Here is a 13,280-nt window from a genome sequence, read left to right as displayed (position 1 = left end):
ATATTTAAAAATTTGAGAAACACTAATCTGAAGCAGTGGCTTTCAATATTTAAATCAACTTAATTGAAGTATTATTTATATACAACACATTTCACCCATTTTAACATACAGTTCCAAAAACAAAAATACTAATTCAAAAAGATGCATTCTGAGTGTGTGTGCACAAGAGATTATTATTGGTACAGTTGACACCACCATTTCATCTCACTTCTCACCTCCCTCCTTGCCTTCCTTCTCTTTTTTCCCTGGAGGCAATAATGTGAAAGTTAGGTGTGTATTCTTCCAGTTGAGTTTTGAATATTTTTTCTTATATAAGCAGAGTTCTCATTGTGGCTCAACAGGTTAAGGACCCAGTGTTGTTTCTATAAGGATGGGGGCTCAATCCCTGGCCTCACTCAGTGGGATAAGGATCCAGTATTGCCACAAGCTGAGACAGAGGTTGCAGATGTGGCTTGGATCTGGTGTTGCTATTGCTGTGGCATAGGTCTCAGCTGCAGCTCCAATTAAACCCCTGGCCTGGGAATTTTCATATGCCACAGGTGCAGCCATAGAAAGAAAAAAAAAAAGATACATGCACCCCAGTGTTCATAGCAGCGTTATTCACAATTATCAAGATATGGAAACAAACTAAATGTTCAATGGATGACTAGATAAAGAAGATATTATACATATATACAATGGAATACTACTTGACCATGAAAAAGAACAAAATGTTGACATTTGCAGCAACATAGATGGACTTGGAGGGTACTATGCTAAGTGAAATAAGTCAGATGGAGAAAGACAAATACAATACATCACTTATATGTAGAATCTGAAAAATACAACAAACTAGTGAATATAACAAAGAAGAAGACTCACAGATACAAAAACAAACTAGAAGTTACCAGTGGGGAAAGGGGTAAACATAGGAAAGGGGAAATATAGGAGTGAGGGAATGGGAGGTTAAAACTTTTGAATATAAGATAGGCTCAAGGATATATTGTACAACATGGGGAATACAGCCAATATTTTGTAATAGTTGTAATTAAAAGTAACCTTTCAAGTTGTATAAAAAATAAAAGAATTTAAAACACCAAATTGTATAAGATGGTATAGATTAATAGTGCTAATTGGCAACAAAATATTATGCTAATCAAAATAAAGTTATATAACTTCCTTAAACATAAACTGAATAAACGCTTCATCTCAAAAAAAAAAAAGAGTTCCATGAGTTTTGTCAAATACACACAACACACCCATATAACAACCACCACAATCAAGACACATAACGCTTCTATTCCCACAAAACCTCTCACCCTTTTCTTCTGACCCTTTCCCCCACCCCTTCCTCCTACCCCATCCCAGCAACCACTGATCTAATTTTTGAGTGGATTTAGTTTTGTTTTTGTTTTTTCACAAAACTTTACCTTCAAGCAGACATTTGAAGGGAAGCCCAAGAAGTGAACTATGTGAGGTCTGAGCTGTGCTGGATAAAATGCTGGTGGACAGAGGTGCTAACTCTGTTTGAGAACCAGAGAAGCTCAGCAATGGTTTCCTCCTTCCCAAATTTGAGCACCACTTTTTTTTTGTTAATTGGGTTTTGCTTTTTTTTTTTTTTGTATGCATTCTTTTTTCTAACATAATCATGCTCCATCACAAGTGACCAGACATAGTTCCCAGTGCTATACAGCAGGATCCCATTGCTTATCTATTTAAAAGGCAATAGTTTGCATCTATTAACCCCAAATTCCCAGTCCCTCCCACTCTCTTCCCCTCCCTCTTGGCAACCACAAGTCTGTTCTCCACGTCCATGATTTTCTTTTCTGTGGAAAGTTTCATCTGTGAGCACCACTTTTATCACAGAGCATTTCTCCTACCCCACATGAGCAATGTTGCCTTTTTATTACCTCTTGAATGAGAAATACCTGGGTGCAGACAGATTCTAAGACCCCAGAAATCATTGGCCCGTCATGGTCTGGAGGCCATCCACTCTAAGAGAATTCAGTCCAACCTCTAACTTTACCAACAAGAAAACTGGGGCCCAGAGTTGAGGAGGTTTGCTTAAACTCACACATCCAGACAGTGTGAATCAGCCCAAGGGAAGGGACATCAGTCAACCCTGTCATGGAGTCAGCAGTTCTGACAACATACCTGATCCCCTCCCACTGCACTCCTCTGCCCCAAGATGGCAAAATAGATGTGCCCACTGTCCCCTCCCAGACAAGCGGTATCCAGAATTCCGAGTGCAAAACAGGGATAGGTCTTCCCTATGCCAAATTCGGTGGAGAAATCCAGGAGGTGACTTTTCCACAAGTTAAAAGGGGGCCAAAGAGTTGTCCACCTTTGAGGGGGATGGTCAAAAGGGACAAATTTCAGTGCAAAATCAATGAACCATACCTGACCCAGTTCCCTGTGGATAACAGACAATGTCCCCTTTTGAGGAAGGATGTAGAGAATCACAAGAGGACATTTTTTTCTCACTCTAACAATGAGGAAAGTTCAGCAAATCTACAAAAACATTTTTTTTTTTTTGCCTTTTCTAGGGCTGCTCCCTTGGCATATGGAGGTGCCCAGGCTAGGGGTCTAATCAGAGCTATAGCTGCCAAGCTACGCCAGAGCCACAGTGACACGGGATCGGAGCCGCATCTGCGACCTACACCACAGCTCACAGCAATGCTGGATCCTTAACCCGCTGAGCAAGGCCAGGGATCAAATCCACAACCTCATGGTTCCTAGTCGGATTCGTTAACCACCGTGCCATGACGGGAACTCCAAAAACATTATTTTTTTAATCCATCAGACTTGAATGCAACTAAGTGTACTAAACTCCAAAGGATGAGCACCCATGGAGGACAGATGGCACAGTTTGTGAACTGTCTCACCTTCCTCCATGCACAGCAGCCTGACAGAGGATGCCACCACAGAAGTAGGTAAGCAGAAATCAGCCAGAATTTTAATGGATTCTAAAAATCAGGTGAGGACCAGCATATCAGTCTAGAATTTCTGAGAGTGGCAGACACAAAGGGAGTTCACAGTCATTCACAATTTCTTGGCCATGGCCATCACCAGGAGCACATGGGAAAGATGAGTACAAGAGAGGCACTGGAATGAGTGCCCCAAGGTAGAGCAGGTGGTGATCCAGGCATGGCAAGCAACAATGTCTATTGTTGGGGAGGGTCAAGATCTTGGAGGATTGACCACACAAGTAGTACTGAAAGCTGAGTGTGAAACAGCGTCACCCCCAAGCACTCCAGCCCCTCACTAAACAAAAAACATCAGCAGCCCACTGACAAAGGAGTCAAGTCTGTGGTGTCCTGAACCATAGCCTCATTCCTAAGTAGACTGACTCAACCACCCATGCTAACTGCCTGACAGGAGAGGCATGCCCTCTTCTAAATATAAATACTATTTACTTTGGTCTCAGCTATTTTTTTATTTTTCATTTTCAGCAACACCTGGCATGTAATCAAAATTTTTGAGATATACAAAAAAAGCAAGAAAGAACAACCCAAAATCCACTGTAGAGAGATAAAATAACAAATAGAACCAGACTCAAATGAGTCAGATGCAGGAACTGTCAAACATAGACTTTAAAATAATAACGATAATTATGCTTAAGAAATCTAATGGGGGAGTTCCCATCGTGGCTCAGTGGTTAATGAACCCAACTGGTACCCATGAGGATGTGGGTTCAATCCCTAGACTCACTCAATGGGTTAAGGATCAGGCATTGCTGTGAGCTGTGGTGTAGGTCACAGATGTGGTTCAAATCCTGCATTACTGTGGCTGTGGTGAAGGCCAGCAGCTACAGCTCCAATTCTACCCTAACTTGGGAACCTCCATATGCCATAGGTACAAGCCCTTAAAAGACAAAAAAAAAAAAAGGAAAATAAATCTAATGGGAAAGTTAAATATGAATCCATTGAATTGAATGGAACAGGAAATTTCAGCCAAGAGACAAAAAGAGTCAAAAGGAAATGCTATAAATACAAAACACAGTTCCAGAGATTAATACTTCTTTGGCCTATTGGCAGGCTGGATACAGCTGAGAAAGGGATCAGCGAACTTGAAGATAGGTCAATAAAAATTCTACATACTGAAAACCCAAAAGAAAAAAGAGTGAAAAAAATAGAGCACATTTGCAAAAGCTGTGGGACAATATCAAGTAGTCTAATATACATGTAATTAAAGAGGAGAAAAGGGAGTGAGAAAATGGAACAGAAGAAAGACCTTTTTTCCCCTTCTTTATGCAATATTTCTTTTTTCTCTGGTTGCCTTCAGGTTTTCAACTCTGGATTTCAGTAGTTTGACTATGGGGGGGTATGATATATGACTTATATTTTTCTTGATTTGGTTATATCAAGCCTCTTGCTTATGGTATTTCAATAATTTTAGACAATTCTTGGTCATTATCTCTTCAAGGATTTAAATATTTTGATTTGTTTAAAGAAACAAAAAATGAAAAAATAGTGAAACTGAAGATAAATTTGAAGCACATTTTTCATGGAATATTTTTGGTCTCAGATGAGAAAATATTTCAAGCTGGTAAAAAGTAGGACCAGGAGTAGACAATAGTGGTGGGTCTTCCAACTGGTAACAATTCTAGTCTAAGCATTGCAGAAAGAGCCAAGCCCACCACCTAACCCATTTCTTCTATTCCTTTTCAATGAGTTAATTCCCAAGGACCTACTATTCCGTATGGTTCAAGACATCATCAGCGCCTGTCCCTGCTGAAAATAGAAGATGCCCTATATCACATCTTCTCGGCCCACCTCAGATGCTAACCTGCTTGGTGGACAGCTCCTTGAAGCATAGACCCACCTCTCATTGATGGCTTCCCACCTCAAGTGGATCCCACCCATGGATCCACTTTTTCCCCTAGAGCTTTCTACAACACTGCAGAATCCTTCTAGACCCAGTCCAAGTGCAGTCAGGAGGACAAGGAAGTCACTCCTTGGGGGAAATTCACAACTATGGGGGCCTGAGGGGCCAGTGGATAAGTGCCCCAGCCACTCACCTTTCAGAAGGACATTCTCCATGCTTCTCAGAGGTCTTGGCAAAATTGAGCCCTGCTTCTGACGGTTACACACTCTCATTTTGATTCGTCCTCCTCTTCTGTCTCACCCTCCTTTCTCCTCCCTCTTCGGAGCATCTCCCAGAAAACTACCTGCACCCAAGCCATGGTCTCAGGCTCTACTCAAACCAAGACAGATTCTATTATTGATAGCTCAGGACCTTAGTATTGTTTGGCTTCATCAGTCCAGAAAGGGCCCTTCCTGTTGCCTTCAGTCCCACCAGGGAACAGCTGCATGTGCCAGAAAGAACCATTCAACTTTATCATTCTTAAGAAATGAGCCAACCACTAATTCCAGGGAGAGGGAAGTGGCAGGGTAAGTGCTGCCCTCCCAGAAACCAGTTATTGCTTTTACATTCTTTCCACTGACATTAACACCCTGAAGAGCCAAGAACATGGGGCTGAGGAGCCAACTGTCCTCGAGTTATCTCATTCCCAGGCCTTCATCAGACACACACAAATATACATACACAGGACAGAGCCTAAAAAGGGAAATTGATCATGACAAATTTATGGCAGGTTTTGGACCTGGACTATACTCAACCTATCTTTCTATGCTTCTCAGAGCTGAGAGTCAGGGCCATGTGTCACAGAACCTAATGACCCCCGTGACTAAAAGCAGGCTGAGAAGCATGACAAGCCCAGCCTTGGACCAGTTCCCCAAGCAGCATGGCCGGCCAAGACTTTCCCCCTCCTTGTTCACCCTGACCTCTCCTTCCCCTGGCCTGGCCACCAATCCATCAAAACAGAAAAGACAGCACTCTCCCTTTTAGGAGCAAAGCATCTTCTTCAAAGCACTGGATTCAGAGCTGATCAGAGACTCGAGGGGGGTTTCCCCCCAAAAAAGGAGTAGGACAGTGTGGAGCTTTTCCATTCCTCCAACCCCAGGCTAAACCACATGGAGAGCCTCCTGTGTGCAGATAAGGCACCAAGTAAGATACAGAGATGAGGAAACCCCAGTTCCTACTCTTGATGAGATTTCCATTCAGTGGGACAAATGACAGCTAGCACAGGAAGATGAGTCCCTGGGCTTGTTCACAAGGGGCTTCATTTAGTGAGTCCCTTTAGAGTTCATGATACACCAGAGGACAGGAGTGTGACAAGTGCTACAGGGTGTGACTGTGGACCTGGTTTTCAAGTGGAAAACTGAGTTAACGGTGTCAAAAATCCAGAAGGAGCAAAATTAAAACCCCCAGAATACTTAGTAAGAGTTTATTGTGCAAATGAACCTATCTGAAACAGAAGCAGACTCATAGGCACAGAAAACGGACTTGTGGTTGCCAAGGGGGAGGGAGAAGGAGTGGGATGGACAGGGAGTTCAGGGTTATTCAGTTTACAACACTCTTCTCAATATCTTATAGGCTTGAAGAATAAAGAAGGTTATCTTTCTCCTCAAAAGAAAGTGCCGTTCAGCCAAAGAGGCTCCTTTGTGTTCCCATGTTTTGTGTCTCACTGCTGATAAATCAGCTCCAACTGACAAGGAGTGTTCATCCCCACAAGCACAGAGAAGGGCTTCACCTGGGTTTGCGACATCCATGAGCCCATGGCTGCTGGCCCCGGTCTGGCCTGGGACTGGTGTTGGATTTTTAAGATCAATGCTCGGTCATCATAAGAAAAACAGCTATAGTCTAACTAGATTTCACAGAACAGGCAGGTGCAGGCTGAAGGGAAACCCCAGGTCTCTGAAAGTCTGAAACATGTCTGAAGGAAAAAACAAGGCGTGTCATGAAGGTCATCAGTGAATGTGTCAACTTGAACGGGCTCTCATGGCCACAACTGGGGCAACTTGAGCACCTAATAAATAAATTAATGATAAAAATAAATTGCTTTTTTAAAAAGCATAAAAAAGAATCCATGGTGAATATGATATCACTTATATGTAGAATCTAAAATACGGCACCAAAAAAACTATCTACAAAACAGAAACAGACTCACAGACATGGAGAACAGACTTGCAGTTGCCAAGGAGGGGAGAGGGAGTGAGATGGTCTGGGAGTGTGGAGTTAGTAGATGCAAACTCTCACATTTAGAATGGATAGACAATAAGGTCCTTCTGTATAGCACATGGAATTATAGCCAATCTCCTGGATAGAACATGATGGAAAAGAACATATATACATACATCTGGATCGCGTTGCTGTACTACAGAAATTGACACAACATTGTAACTCAACAATCCTTTAATAAAAATTAAATTAAAAAATAAATAAAATCAACAATAACAACAAAAAGAATTCATTGTGCCTATAAAAACAGGTTGCAAACTGAGAGATTTCAAATTTAAACCTGATATGAAGCTCAGGGGCATGATGTTTCAGGATGGCTTATAAAGTGAAAATCAGAAGATTGCTTAATCTTTCTAATGATTGGTGATTCTACTGAAGGTTTCTCGATGGCAGGGGATTGGCTTAAAGTGACTATCTCATGCACTTTCAGGAAGGTAGCCTAGGTTTCTCTTATGATGATCAGAGACATTTACAAGAAATAGCTTAAGTGTAAGCTCGATTTAATTCTGCTTGTGTGGCTTATGAGAATTTGCAATTCTGGTCTCCATTTTATATTTGATTTTGACAACAGACATGAAGAGACATATAGATCAGTGAGAAATTTAACGGATGTCTAAAGTGTGGTATTTTTCCCATGCGAAGAGAAGGGCTCTCTCTGAGCTCTGTCATGCCTTTGGGGAGCCTCAATCTAAGAAAGCACCTCTTTCTATAAGGTCAAGCCAAGCTTGAGAGTCTGCCTTCTGCTGCAGGTACCTAGGCTCACCTCGGAGCACCCAGGGAACAACAACAACAGCACACATCAGGGACCCACACCCAACCGCAGTCATGACATTACTTTTTTTAAAAGCCATGGAAGTCTTAAAAAAAAAATCTAAAAGTGAACCTCGGAGAGATGCTCTGATTGAATATGGGACAAGATCTAGATGCTCCCCTCTTGACCTTAAAAGCAGCTCCTCCAGGGAACCCTAAATGATCAGCTACATTTCCCTGGGCTTTTTCAGTCTTGAAGGATTTTCCTGTCCCAATATTCTTATCTCAGCACATTCCCAGGCTGCACTGAAAATGACTGCCTGTCCAAAAAAATAAGGCAAGGGGTTCCCACTGTGGCTCAGAAGGTTAAGAACTTGGCTAGTATCCATAAGGATATGGGTTCAATTCCTAGCCTCACTCAGTGGGTTAAGGATCTGGCATTGCTGCAAGCCGCAGTGTAGGTTGCAGACACAGCTCAGATCCCACATTGCTGTGGCTGTGGCACAGGCAGGCAACTGCAGTTCCAATTTGACCCCTAGCCTGGGAATTTCCATATGTTACAGGTGTGGCCCTAAAAAGAAAAAAAATGTGGTAAAAATTATGTTCTAAGTTTTCTGACCCTGGGTCATGAGAAGTCTTGCAGCTTCTGCTTGAGGCTCTCACTAGGAACTCTCATTCTTGGGTTGCTCCCACTTGGAATCCAGCCCAAACAAACCACACAGAGAAGCTACACACTGGTGCTCCAGTGACAGCCCTAGCCAACAGCCAGCCTCAACTGCCAGCCATGTGGATGAGGCATCTTGGATGTTCAACCTGGTCAAGCCTTCAAATAACTGCAGCCCAGCTCCATCTGACTGCGCACAAGAACACACCTGCCCAGATCAGTCCAGCCAACCTGAGAAAGTATGAGAGGTACTAAAAAAGTATGGTTGGGGCCACTATGTTTTTGTGTCATTTTTATCTAGCAAAGAGATAACTAGAGGACAGGTGGAGGGGAATTGGTAAGAACCAGGTTCCCTGCCAATGATACGGGGCTGATTCCCATCACCTAGCTGCCCCATCCTTTCCAACTCTGCATGCCTCCTGGAGACCTGGGGAATTCTGGAGGGACTTCTAGCTTCCCAGCTCCTGTGGAATGCAGCAAGTGTGCATCAGAGCAGGAGGGCCTGGGGAGACTCCCAAATCCAAGAGCCTCGTGGTACAAAGAACCTGATGCTCAGAGAGATAAGGGGATAAGCTGGTGATAAGGCCAAGGCTGCATTAGGCTGCCTGTCCATCTGTCCTAGAATGCAGCAGGCAGAGTCTAGAACACAGTCTGCCAAACACAACTCCTTTCCTGGCAAAGTCACTCTGAGAACCACAAGAATGTTAATGTGCATGAGACCTCAGGACTCATCGGCTCCCAAGAGGCTCATCACACTGTCTCAAAGGGCAGACCACCTTAGAATGTATTCATCACAACTGTTTCAAGCATCTATCATATGCCAGGAAATGAGTTAGGCACAGACATGAGGGATACAAGAATAAATAAAAGAGTCACTTTCCAAAAGCTATCAGTCTATGTCAGGTCACATTAGGCAGGGAGGTTTAGTAGTCAGATGAACATTAATTTGGAGGCTCGGAAGAGAGAACTGGGATGGAGACAGCAAGGTGGAAGTTAAATCTAGATCTATACTTTAAAATAAGGTCATCAATAGCCACCTGTGACTGTTTAATTAAAATTCAATAAAATTTAAAATCCAGTTCCCCAGTGGCATTAGCTCCATCTCCAGAGCGCAACAGCCACATGTGGCCAGTGGCTGCCATGTTGGACAGCATGGATATAGATCATTTATATCATCATAGAAATTTCTATTGGACACTGCCACATAGTGACTTAAGCCATGAATAGTTAAGAGGGAAAAGTCAGACTGGGTGACCCACAGGAGGAATAGTGATATTTGAGCCGGAAGACAAGTTGGGTTTTGGGTAGTGGGAATGTCTACAGAAGGATGTTAGAACTTTGGGAACCAAGCTCCTTTCTCTTGCCAGGAGAGCATGAGTTGAGAGTCATCACCTGCTCCTGATACCTCCTCCAAGCATCCAGTAAAATGGAAATATAGCCACTAAAGACCATGTTAAATTTACATCCTGTACCAACTTAGATTAGCAACTGGACTAAGCCTGGAACTGCACAATCATTCACTTGACATTATGTGAACACCTAGTTTGTACTGGGAGCTTGTGTGCCAAAGAAAAATAAAGCAAGGGTTCTACCATTTAAAAGCCTACAAATTGACTAAAAAGGCAAGAGATAAATAAGAAAATATGAGCACTACCAGAGAGAGCTAACTATGATATCTTGGCTGAGTTCCAAGACAAATCTCCCAAATTCACTAAACCATAGGATTCTCACTTGGGTAAAACAAGAATGTTGGTCCCCATCTATTAGGGAAAGTAGAGCATTGTGGTTCAGCAAATGGACTTCTGAGATACACGGTCTAGGTTCAAATCCTGATATCGCCATTTACTAGCGCTATGGTCTTTGGCAGCTTGCTTCAGTTCCCTGCCCCTAATTTCCCCATGAGTGAAATGCATCAGGACAGAGACCTCACAAAAATTAACCCAAAATGCATTATACGTCTAAGTACAAAATGCAAAACTATAGAATTCCCATAACATAACATAGGGGAAAAAACTTAGATGACCTAGGGTATGATGATGAATTTTTTTGATACCAAAGGCATAATCCAGGAAAGAAATCATTGATAAGCTAGAAATCATTAAAATTTAAAATTTTTGCTCCATGGAAAACACTACCAAGAGAATGAGAAGACAAGCCTCAGACAGGGAGAAAATATTTGCAAAAGACACATCTGATAAAGGGCTGTCACTGAAAATGTACAAAGAACTCTTAAAACTCAACAATAAGAAAATAGATTACCTTATAAATGGACCAAGTTCTGAAAACCATTTAAAAAGTGAAAAGAGGAGTTCCCACCATGGTGCAGTGGAAACGAATCCATCTAGTAACAATGAGGTTGCGGGTTCGATCCCTGGCCTCACTCAGTTGGTTAAGGATCCGGTGTTGCCATGAGCTGTGGTGTAGGTTGCAGACATGGCTTGGATCTGGCATTGCTGTGGCCCTGGCATAGGCCAGCAGCTGCAGCTCTGATTGGACCCTTAGTCTGAGAACCTCCATATGCTGCTGGTGCGGCCCTAAGAAGACAAAAAGACAAAGAAAAAAAATGAAAAGACAACCTAGAGAATGGGAGAAAATATTTGCAAATGATGCAAAGGCTTAACCTCCAAAATATACAAATAAGTCATACAACTCAACAGCAGAAAAAGCAAACAACCCAACTGAAAAATGGGCAGAAGACCTAAATAGATATTTCTATAAAGAAGACATAAAGATGGCCAGTAGGCACATGAAAAGATACTCAACATGGCTAATTATCAGAGAAATGCAAATCAAAGCTACAATGAGGTACCACCTCACACCAGCCAAAATGGTCATCATTAATACATCTACAAATAACAAATGCTGGAGAGGTTATGGAGAAAGGGAACCCTCCTGCACTGTTGGTAGGAATGTAATTGGTACAATCCACTATGGAAAACAGTATGGAGGTTCCTCAAAAAACTAAAAATAGGAGTTCCTGCTGAGGCTCAGTGGAAACAAATCTGACTAGTATCCATGAGGATGCAGGTTCAATCCCTAGCCTTGCTCAGTGAGTTAAGGATTTGGCGTTGCCACGAGCTGTTGTGTAGGTCACAGACTCGGCTCAGATCTGGCATTTCTGTGGTTGTGGCCTAGGCTGGCAGCTGCAGCTCTGATTCGACCCCTAACCTGAGAAATTCCATATGCCAGGAATATGGAAAGACAAAAAAAAAAAAAAAACAAAAAAAAAAAACCACCCTAAAAATAGAAATACCATATGATCCAGCAATCCCACTTCTGGACATACATGTAGACAAAACTACAATTCAAAAGGATACAGGTACCTCTATGTCCATAGCAATACTATTCACAAAAGCCAAGACATGGAAACAACCTAAATGCCCACTGACAGATGAATGGATCAAGAAGATGTAGTACATATACACCATGGAATACTACTCAGCCATAAAAAAGAACAAAATAGGAGTTCCTCTCATGGTGCAGTGGTTAACGAATCCGACTAGGAACCATGAGGTTGCGGGTTCGATCCCTGCCCTTGCTCAGTGGGTTAACGATCCAGCGTTGCCGTGAGCTGCGGTGTAGATTGCAGACGAGGCTCGGATCCTGCGTTGCTGTGGCTCTGGCGTAGGCTGCTGGCCACAGCTCTGATTAGACCCCTAGCCTGGGAACCTCCATATGCCGCGGGAGCGGCCCAAGAAATAGCAAAAAGACCAAAAAAAAAAAAAAATAGAAGATACTATGATCTCTGCAAAACACTGAGAAAAAAAAAAAGAACAAAATAATTTCATTTGCAGCAACATGGATACAACTATAGAGTCTCAAACTAAGTAAATAAGTCAGAAAGAGAAAGACAAATACCACATGATATCTAAAATATGACACAAATTAACTTATCTATGAAACAGACTCAAGGACCTAGAGAACAGACTTGTGGTTGCTGGGGCAGGGTTTGAGGGAAGAAGTGGGATAGACTGGGAGTCTGGAGTTAATAGACACAAATTATTAGACTGTATAAACAACAAGGTTCTACTGTATAGACAGGGAACTATAGCCAGTCTCACTTTGCTGTACAGTAGAAATTGGTACAACATAGAAAATCAACTATACTTTAATTTTAAAAAAAAAGAAAAATTTTTGTTTTCTTTTTTGGCTGCCCTATAGCATATGGCATTCCTGGACCATGGATCAGATTCAAGCTGCGATTGCCTATTGCAGCTGTAGCAGTGCTGTATCACAACCCACTATGCCAGGCTGGGGACCGAACCTGCATCCCAGCACTCCAGAGATACTGCCAAACCCATTGCACCATAGGAAGAACTCCAAACAAAAAAAATTTTTTTAAATGTTCTCCTGTGGTACAACAGTTAAGGATTCAGCATTGTCACTGCAGCAGCTTGGGTCACTGCTGTGGTGCAGATTCAGTTCCAGGCCCAGGAACTTGAACATACTGTGGGTGTGGCCAAAACATAAAAATAAAAAAGTAAATAAAAAATTTAAATGGGCGAAACAGACACCTCGCCAAAGAAGATATACATAGGTTCTCAACTGGCTGAGCCACAATGGAAACTCCCCCAAACCAGTGGGTTTTTAATGACTCCCATGTATGTCACGAAGATTCACTCCACTAGAGAAGAGACTGCCTCACTGATCATTCCTGGGTAATGCCATCTCTATTTTTGGCTTCTGTTGAGATGACTGAGGGGAGTTCATGAGTCAAAAACCTAATCTCTTTAGAGGGCCCTTTGTGTCACTAAAGACTGTGCTCTTTTCTTCCTCTAAAATACTAGCAAAGATTTGTCCAGCT

The 13,280-nt window shown here is 42.4% G+C and overlaps 1 protein-coding gene across 4 annotated transcripts in view; it reads right to left on the bottom strand.

The window, feature by feature from the left end:
- SLC24A3 (solute carrier family 24 member 3) overlaps window positions 1–13,280 on the bottom strand; it is an 808,408-nt gene that overhangs the window by 676,030 nt on the left and 119,098 nt on the right. Inside the window, exon 1 of one of the 4 annotated variants that reach the window (XM_085004594.1) lies at window positions 5,000–5,177. The exons of the other annotated variants lie outside the window; for them this stretch is intronic. The gene's annotated coding sequence lies outside the window, so the exon portion shown is untranslated. Of the gene's footprint in view, window positions 1–4,999; window positions 5,178–13,280 lie in introns of those variants that run through there. 4 annotated transcript variants of the gene reach the window in all.

Source organism: Sus scrofa, chromosome 17, assembly GCF_054392235.1.
Source record: "Sus scrofa isolate SSC_HxYL_T2T_F1_AM1 chromosome 17, Sscrofa_HxYL_maternal_Yorkshire_Landrace_v2.0, whole genome shotgun sequence".
Taxonomy (NCBI): Eukaryota; Metazoa; Chordata; class Mammalia; order Artiodactyla; family Suidae; genus Sus; species Sus scrofa.
The sequence above is the reverse complement of the archived record's forward strand: the minus strand, read 5'-3'. Positions and strand labels throughout refer to the sequence as shown.